Consider the following 9527-nt stretch of genomic DNA (forward strand, 5'->3'; position numbering starts at 1 on the left):
CTCAGAGCCCATTGAAATTATGCAAACCAGCCAATCCTGAGCCTGTTTACCTTGCCTCACCTGTTCATGGAAACCATAATAAAGGCTCTTGCCCACAATTTCCTTCTACTTCCTCTGCCTCCTGACTGACCCCAGTGCTTCCCCTGGTGGCCCCGTGTGGCCCAGGTGCCCCCTCTTCTTGGAACTGTAAGTAACAAACTATCTTCTCAGTGGATCTCCTGATCTGTTGGCCTCATCATAGCTGAATAATAATAATAAAACCTTCATTTAAAAACATGGTTTAGAGCACTGCTTCTCAAATTACTTGTGGTGTATTTGATTTTTATTTGATTTTTGATTTTATTGATTTTATTTGATTTCAATTTTATTTTTTTAACTTCTCAGTGATTGCAGCCCAATATGTGTCCTTCTGCATGACTAGAGTGCAGATCACCCCTCGGGCTGCTCCCTGTGCCTGCTAGGCACCCCCAAGCCCACTTCATTGAGGGGAGCCACTGATCACACACATTGATGTGGCAAATGTGAAACTGCTATGAAAGTTGCTAAAATGCCTGTCTTGACTTCCTGTGCTTGTCTCAGCAGGGACCAGTGACACGCAGGTCACACACCAACACTGGTCCATGGACCACACTTTGCATAGTTCTGGTTTGGAGTAGATTTTGAGATCATGCAAATCACTTTCCAGAACTTAGAACTGTGTGATCTTGATCCAAGTCTCAGTCTCCTAAATATTGAATGAAGAAAATAACAATGCTTAACTCACGAATTTCAGTAAGAATGAACCAAGGTAATGTACCTGGAGTGCATGGCATCCTAGCATGAAGTCAGGGCTCATTACGTTACTGTAATTTATTATTTAGCATAATGCAAAAACAGAAAGGACATATATAAAATGCGAGCAGTGGTTATCTCCGGACGGTGAAACTTGAATTGATCTTTATTTTCCTGTATACTTTTCTCTGCTTTATAAATTTTCTACAATGATCATAAATGACTAATCAAGAAAAAATGTCGTTAAAATTTGTTGTACCCGTTTTCTTGGCATTGAATGTTTTTTTCTGCCAGAGTTTAATATTCTTTCTAAATAACCCAGTATAAACACATATATTAAGTAAAGAAAAGTGGTTTTGCAAACAATTTCCAATCATTCTTTGATGTTTTGTAAGCATCTACCTAATATTCATTCACCTTGCAATTTCTGATGAAGGAAAGCACAGCTTACAAAACCTTGCCCCACTGGTGTCCCGAGCCCTGGAGATGCTTCTCTCCCACATCCTTCTCACCTGCTGTCACCAATCATGACCTAACCTGGCCATGCTGGTTGTTTCTGCATCACAGCCCAGCCCCAGCTTCTGGAGCACGGGGGTGATTCAGAGGAACTCCTGCAGGGAGTGGAGGCAGCAGCTTAACGCCCATGTGGTGCCCCAAATCTCGCAAATCTCAGGGGCTGAGGGGGCGGCTTCCCCTCTCTGCCTCACCATTGCTCAAACTCTGCTGAAGATCTTTCACACTGACAAAGAGACTGAGTATCTGTTCAAATGGGGGGAATGGAGGGTGAAAGAAACACGAAGATCATTAAGATATCCTTTCTTTTCAAATCTTCACAAATAAAATTCTTAGCCAGGTCTTCAAATCATCCCAACAGTGCAGAGCTCTCTTTGAGAATAATCTTCACCTTGAATGCAGCTATGTGACCACGATATATTCTGGAATATCCTTTTTTTTTTTTTTTTTTTTTTTTGCTAGGAGGAAATTTAATGAGATAAAAAAGAAGGCAGTAATTTAAGTTTCCTCAGATAACATTTTTTTAAAGAAATTTATTAAATCCAAATCAAACTCTTCCAAACTCTAAAAGGACATCATTACAACTCAACATTTATTATACTGAACATTTTTAAGGAAGACTGCCTTTACCACCTAGTAGAGTTTCATGATTTTATGTTCCAAATAGTCTTCACAGTATATTGGAATCCTACGTATAATTGAAGCTTAGAGTAAATGTTTTCCAACAGGGAGATGCTTTTGACAATTCTGGATGATTATGGAGATTTGTAGCTGCGTACCTGTCTTCACATCAGCATAATATTAGTAATAGCTATGATTTATTTGTTTCCAAGTCCTTGGTCAGTAACAGAACCCCAGTTGCAGCCTCGATTCAACGGAGAAAATACAGTCCATTTTGCAGGTTTCTGGAAATTCTCCGAGATGACAGGTGAATATGGGGTTACTCTTTTGATCTCAAAACTGTTTAGCAATTTTTCCTGAGTGGCCCTGGGAGCAGCCGTGGCCTCCAGTCATCTGACATCCCTGGGAGGCAAACTGGGCAGTTAACAGCCACGCCTGTGAGCATTTAAGTTATTCACAGACTGAGTCAGAGAAATGTCAGCGTGATTCTCCCAATATAGCAGTACCTGGGTCCGGCAGAGATTAGGAAGCCAGCTTACTCTTTGAGTTTTCTTCCAAAAGGATAAAGCTGGGGTCTCAGATCCCAAGGGCCCCATCACAGATTATTTTACCTCTATCAGATCCTTGGCCAAACTCTGTCACATTCACCAATTTGGTGGATCGTGTGGATTCTCGAGCGTTCAGGGAAGGTCAGACGGGAAGGGAGAACCAGTGACATCTGGAGAACTCAGAGGAATTTCTTTACAATGGCCCCTGTTTTCCCTCTTCCTCTGTGTGAAGCATCCCCATTTGGACCATTTGGGATGAGTTCTGTAACTCTTGTAGTTTTTAAGGTATAAGTGAGTTCCCCTGGCTTTTTAGAAGCCCCTCGCCCCCACAACACACACTCACACACATTCCCAGCACTGTAATCATCCTACTTTTCCACCTGGATCACTAATTTCCTGGCTTTTCTGTATTTTAGAGTTCTTTTCCACCCTCTGTAGTTGAGTTCACTTCAAAGGATATGATTCCCTTGTGGTTCCAGTCCTAGCAAAGGGGACACTTCTCCCCACTGCCCTTTGGTGTGCCAGCTGCTTGAGGGGACAGATGCCCCAGGCACCGACCCCGGCTGGCCTCTGGCAGAGGTGTGCTCGATGAACGGAGAAAACAAAAGCAAAACTGCGTTCATTTCAAGCTCCATTAGGGGCATGTGTTGGGCGAGGAAATCAGTGGGAAAGATGAAGCTGGGCAGGAAAAGAACTTCTCCCCTCTGTTTCTTGAAAGAAATTGAGCACAGATAACAACGAAGCAGAAATCACTAAGCAGCACCTATTTGAAAAAATAGAGAAATTTAAAAATCACACCCCAACAAACATTTTTGATTGTTATTTCCAAAGCTTAGCTTGAAAAAAAAAAAAGACAAATGCTGAAAAGATTTACAGCCACTTTGTTTACAGTTCTTTGTTCATCTTTTCATTCATGTGGCAAAAATTACAGCTGGGACCCAGGTCGACAGTGGCAGCTAGTGACAGTGAGAGGGAGATGCTTTGTAGGAAGCAGGAATTATTATTCCAGGGTTGCTGTAGCCATTTGAAAGGATAAACTCTTAAGTATCAATAATATTGATGAATCATCATAATTTGCCAGATAATAGAAAACCATTTTACAGTTTTGCTTTCAGAAGCCAGTGAAGAGAGGGCTTCCATGAGAAGTGGTTAACTACTCAAAAGTCATCCTCAGCCATTGACAAATACAATAGCAAAGATTTTTTTTATGAAGACATGGATGGGAATACAGTTTTGATGTTTGTAAACTAGTCCCCGCAGAATCAATCCTTACTCTGCATTCCTACAACTTGTGATTTTATAATCGTTTCAGAAAAGGAGGATTTTTTTTTTTTTTGATCTATCAGTCATTTGATTTCTTTTATGCAGTCAGTCCTGGATCTTTTCATTTCCATTCAGTTGATAAGCTTTTCTGTACTGCTTTTGTTGTCCTGCTGTAATAGCTGAGGGGAGCCACCAGGTGGCACTGCTCAAGATGGGGTGGGGAACCCAAAATGAGGTGATAACTGCTGGGGATGAGCCAGTGGCAGGTGAATACGGGGACAGGGAGGGTCAAGGGAGAAACTGAGAGAATGGGAACAGGGTGAGAAGGCAATTGCCTGGATGGCAAGAATCTTACATTTTGTTATTGACCTGCGTTAGAAGCCAGTTTCAAGCACAATGTCACTGGAGTTGAGACGAAAAGTAGACATATCTCTGGAAATCAGTATCTAAGACAAACAAATCAAGGGGAGGTGGACATGGATCACCAAAAACTAGTTGGAAAAATCCAAGTTATCCCTGCAGAGGGGTCTTTTTCTTAATGCCCCTTCTAGTCTTGGCGAAGAAATTAAATTTGAGCAGTTCTTCAAATAATCAGTAACAAAAAACAGTAATAGAATGACACCTTGCACCATCAGTGAAAATCAGTAATAAAGCGACACCTTGATTTATTACTATCCCTGATTTGGGCACGATCAGAATAGATGTGAATTTCTAGCTGTTTAAATCAAAAAGTTAAAAATACGAATATGAAAAGGAATATATATATATGTGTATCTATAACTGAATCACTATGCTGTACACCAGAAATAACACAACATTGTAAATCGACTACACTTTAATGAAAAATATAAAATGTCCCCTCTTTCCTCAGATATCCTGACATGTAATTAGACCAAAAATCAGAGTCTTTCTCTTGACGTCCCTTCCCCTCCCCCAAAGAAAGGGACATAAAATAATACATCCACTTCCTTTCCCATTGGAGGTAAGGAGAAAGGGAACACTGTGCCCAGAACAGCTGTCATTATTTGTTCATTCGTTTCTGCTTTGCATGACATGTAGTTTTTGCTTCCCCACAAGAAAACACTTACCAATTTTTGCGCCCTTTGTCCATCTTGGAGTTCCTGCTGGCCCGTTTTGTATGACTTTTTCGTTGTAAAGACTTTAGGGTCCCCTGGGTGAGGCAGTTGGCTTTGCTTAGGGAATGCCTTCTTCCATGCTCAGAGACAATGACTATTTTCCATGAAGTGTCTCTCGAGTATAATCATGGGCCATAAACTCATAGCCCAAGTTTAACCTGAGTCACAAAAATATGTTCTTGGGCCAGCAAAGTGTTTAAAAATGTTTTTGAGTTTAGAGTCTTTAGTGGGCCACAGACTTTTCAGCTCTCAGCAGGGTCCACCACTCCCTGTTGTTTTATGTCTCGTTTGATTCACACACTTTGATCTGTGCCTGGCTCCAGGGGCATCTAAGAACTGGATTCACATGAAACTCACATCATTGTTTGAAGAAGAATCCAGAATGTGTGTACTTTGTTGAGGATGGGTCAGCACCTTCTCATATAACAGATTTTAAATAAATGGGGCTGATCCCATATACTGCCCACAGGAGGGTGATATGGAATAACTTCTCTGGAGGGCAATTTAGCAATGTAACAGAAGCCCTGTTATATGGGACACCTGTTCTCTAGGATGAATTGATGGTTAGTGAGAACGAAAGTGTGCAGACCCACTGGAAGGAGGCCTGCCCCCACCCCCCTACACAGCCAGCATGCCTTGAGAGCAGTAATATGATTTACAGAGAGGAATGGGGGCCTTTTGTTAACCTAAGTCCATCAAATGGAGATCAGTTAAAAACATCTCATAATATAACAAAAGTCTTTAAAAAGTGTATATCTTCAATCCAACAATTCCACCCAGCTCTAGAAATTTTTTTCTAAGCAAATATATAAGTGAATGTAGAAATGTTTAGTTATAAGGATATTTATAGTAACGTCAGTCATAGAAATGAAAAATCGAAAACAACCTACTGTCTGGCAATAGGGTTTTGAGAATAAACCATGTGATTGCTGTTTGGTGGAATACTATGCAGTCATGTACAGTCATAAATAGGTGACGTTTATGTATGTGGAAGTTAGGTTGCATTTTATTATGTTATTAAACAATATGACCCCACTTTTGCAAGCATAAACATGTACATATTTGCATGGTGTGATGGGCATCCTCCAAGATGGTACCCACTGACATCTGCCTCCTGGTATCCACAACCTTGTACAATCCTCTTCCAGCAAGTAACTTGCTTCTTACCAATAGAATACAGCAAGTTTAAGGGGATATCAATTCCATAATTGGGTTAGAAAATATTGTGACTTCAGTCTTGCTATCAGGTTCTCTCTATTGACTTCTTGGCTTGCTCATTTTGGTGAAGCCAACCACCATGTTGGAAAGGCCCATTTGGCAAGGAACTGAGAGCAGCATCTCGCTAACATCCACTAGAGAACTGGGGCCCTCCATCCAATAGCCCACGGGGAACTGGACCTTGCCAACAACATTGAGTGAGTTTCCCCAATTGAGCCTTCAGATGAGGTGCTAGTCCTGGACAACATCTTATTTGCAGCCTGTGGGAACCTCTAAGAAAGAGAATCCAACTAAGCCTTGTCCAGAATCCTGACCCACAGAAACTATGAGATAATAAATGTGTGCTGTTTTAAGCTACTAGGTCTGTGGTAATTTGGTCCTAATAGAAAACTAAGACCGAGGGTAAGAGGTCTAGAGATACATACTGAAAAATATTGGATGTCAGTATGTCTGGATGGCATGAATGTAGCATTCTTAAATTGCTTGGGGGCTGCAAATCATTTAGATGTGGCACTGGCAAGCTTTTATATTTTATATTGATGAAAAATTTGGGATGTTGACACTGTCATTGAATAAACAGAAGGGTGACTTAACAGTTTACAATTCATTTGGCTGATTTCACATACTTACGACAGAGCTATCATGCCTCTGAGACAAGCTCTCTATTTATGGTGGGGATGGTGATTTGGGGTGACTTTAATGCACATGTTTTTCTCCCTCTTTGTTGTAGTGTTTGTTCTCTGGAGGCAAGTACTAAAACAGAGTTTAGATTACAAGATATTTGTGAGGGATCAACACCTGAGAAAGGAAGGGGAGGAGTGGGACTGGGTAGAAGGAGATGGTGAACCACAGTGCAAGCCTGATGAAGCCTCCTCCCACCCAGAGGGGAACTCTGGAGCAAATATGGTCCATCAGATGTGTCTTTAATGGGGCTAAAATGGCTCAACCTCCATAGCCTTGCTTGCTCAGACAGTGGATGCAGGCTGTCCCAGGAAAGGAGTGACCTCTGACTGGAAGTGACCGACCTGGAAGGAGCTAACAGCAGGAGGCTGTCTGATGACTGCACCTCCCACACTGGACAGCATGTCTTCCTTGAATGGGCTCTTGAAAAACTCATTCCTGTCCTGACCACCATGGAAAAGAGGGAAAGCAAGTAAGACTGGGCCGAGTGGAGAGCTGAACTGCTACAAGGACCTAACCAATGCTTGGCCAACCGCACAGGGAACTCTTGGCCATATTTGCCCCATCAGAGCTTTCCCCCACTGAGTGGAAAAGGCCAGATTTATAGACTTCCCGCAGTAGGTAATTGGATGTGCTAGCCTAGGAGAGGTATGCCCTTGGGTGAGGTCACTCTGCAGCCAGGGAGAACCCTGAAGGAGCTGATGGTTGGAAGTTGTCCACTGCCCACAGCTGCAGCAACAAGACCTTTCTTCCATAGGGATCTTGGTGGACATCTCTGTGTCCACAGTCCACCATTTACATGACTCAGATCCACTTCTTAATATAGGTTCTCAAACCAGATGACTCACACCACCCATGAGCTATAATACATTCTAACCATGGGCCACTTCTCCTTCTGCACAAAGTGAATGATGAGGTGCATGGCATGAAGTAGCACCCATTGGAAGGGTTTTCCTCACCTCTTTCTTCCAAGGCCACCCCTGAGCAAGGCTCCTGTGCATGGCAATGGCCATCCATTTTCAGCTTGTACTCACATACCAAGGTGACTGTCTCAACTACTATAACAGAACACCACAGACGGGGTGGCTTAAACAACAAATATTTGTTTCTCACAGCTGTGGAGGCTGGAAGTCCCAGATCAAGGTGCTGCTGGATTCAGTTCCTGGTTAGGGCCCTCTTCCTGGCTTGTAGATGGCTGCCTTCTCTCTGTGTCTTCACATGACAGGGAGGAAGCTCTGGGGTCTCTTCCCCATCTCATAAGGGCACTAATCCCATCATGGGGGCTCCACCCTCATGACCTCGTCTAAATCTATTCACCTCCCAAACGTCCCCTCCTCCTGCTACCATCACCTTGAAGGTTGGCACTTCAACATATGAATTTTGGGGGAACAAACATATTCAGTGCATAATGCTGACCCATCTGTAAATCAACTTTGGGCTTTTTCCTCCTTCAGCTAGTCGGACAGGCTCCTGGAGAGGCATGAGCTGAGAAGGAAGTCATGAGGATCCATGCCATCTGGTCATGTAGCTTGCTTGTACCCTCTGGGCCAACTGTTGTTCAGTTTCATACCACTCCATTTCATGGTGGGCGGCTGCTAGGACAACCCAACCTGAGGGCATGTTGGGTCTGGCGGACGTGGACCATGATGAAAAATTCTGAACTCATGGTCAACTGGTGTTCCACAGTCAGGGGTTCCATCTCTCCCAGAAGCTGTGTACAAATTCTATGGCCTTGCAGAACCGTAGGTTTTGCATTGTGGTTATTTCACTGGAATTCCCCATTTGCTTCACACAGCATCTTTGCCCACCACCAATAATTCAACAGCATGGGTTCTGCTGGGTCATATGGCTCAAGTAGAAAGGCTGCTTAGCCTGTAGATTAGACTTGCTGCAAAGTCCTTTCTGGCTTTGGCTCCACTCAAATTACACAGTATTTCATTTCACCCAGTCCATGGGCTGGAACAGTACTGCAAAGTGTGGAATATGATTCTTCCAGTACTTGACAGAATCTACCAGTGTTTGTCAAGCACTGAGCTTCTTTCCTTCTTCATGGTGGGAGATATAAGATGCAATACTTCATCTTTTGCTTGGAAGATGTCTTGGCATGCCCCTGACCACTGTACCCACCCATCCCCCCAAAACGGTATTGATGGGGCTGACCCTGAATATTCATGTTCTACCTTTTACCTTCAGAAGCACATGTGTCCTACCAAAGCATCCAGCATGCTAGCCAATTCTTTCTTATCTGACCCCATTATCGCAATATCATCAATGTAGAGATTAGACTAGATGTGCTGCTCTGTGGGATGTTCAAAACATCCATATGTCTTCTATAAGGAGAGTTCATACATCCCTGGGACAAAATTATGAATGCATATTGTCGCACATTCCATGTGAGTGTAAACTGTTTCAAATCCTCTTTTCCAATTAAAGAATTCATTTATCAAATCAATGGCCACATGTACCTGAGGCCATGTGAATCTGAGCTAACAGAGTCAATACATCTGGCATGACAGCTGCAGTTGGGGCTACTGCTTGGTTGAGTTTGTGGTAGTTTATTGTCATCTTTCAGGATCCATCTGGTTTCTTCCAGGGGCCAGGCTGATGAATTAATTTGAGGTATGATGGAGATCACACACACTGACATCTTTAGATCAGGGGTGAGTAAACCTTTTCTGCCAAGGGCCAGGTAGTAGGTATTTTAAGCTTTGTGGCCGTACACTCTCTAACTACTCAACTTTGCTACTGTAGTGCAAAAAGAGCCACGGATGATGTG

This window comes from Camelus bactrianus, chromosome 27 (assembly GCF_048773025.1).
Source record: "Camelus bactrianus isolate YW-2024 breed Bactrian camel chromosome 27, ASM4877302v1, whole genome shotgun sequence".
Lineage (NCBI taxonomy): Eukaryota > Metazoa > Chordata > Mammalia > Artiodactyla > Camelidae > Camelus > Camelus bactrianus.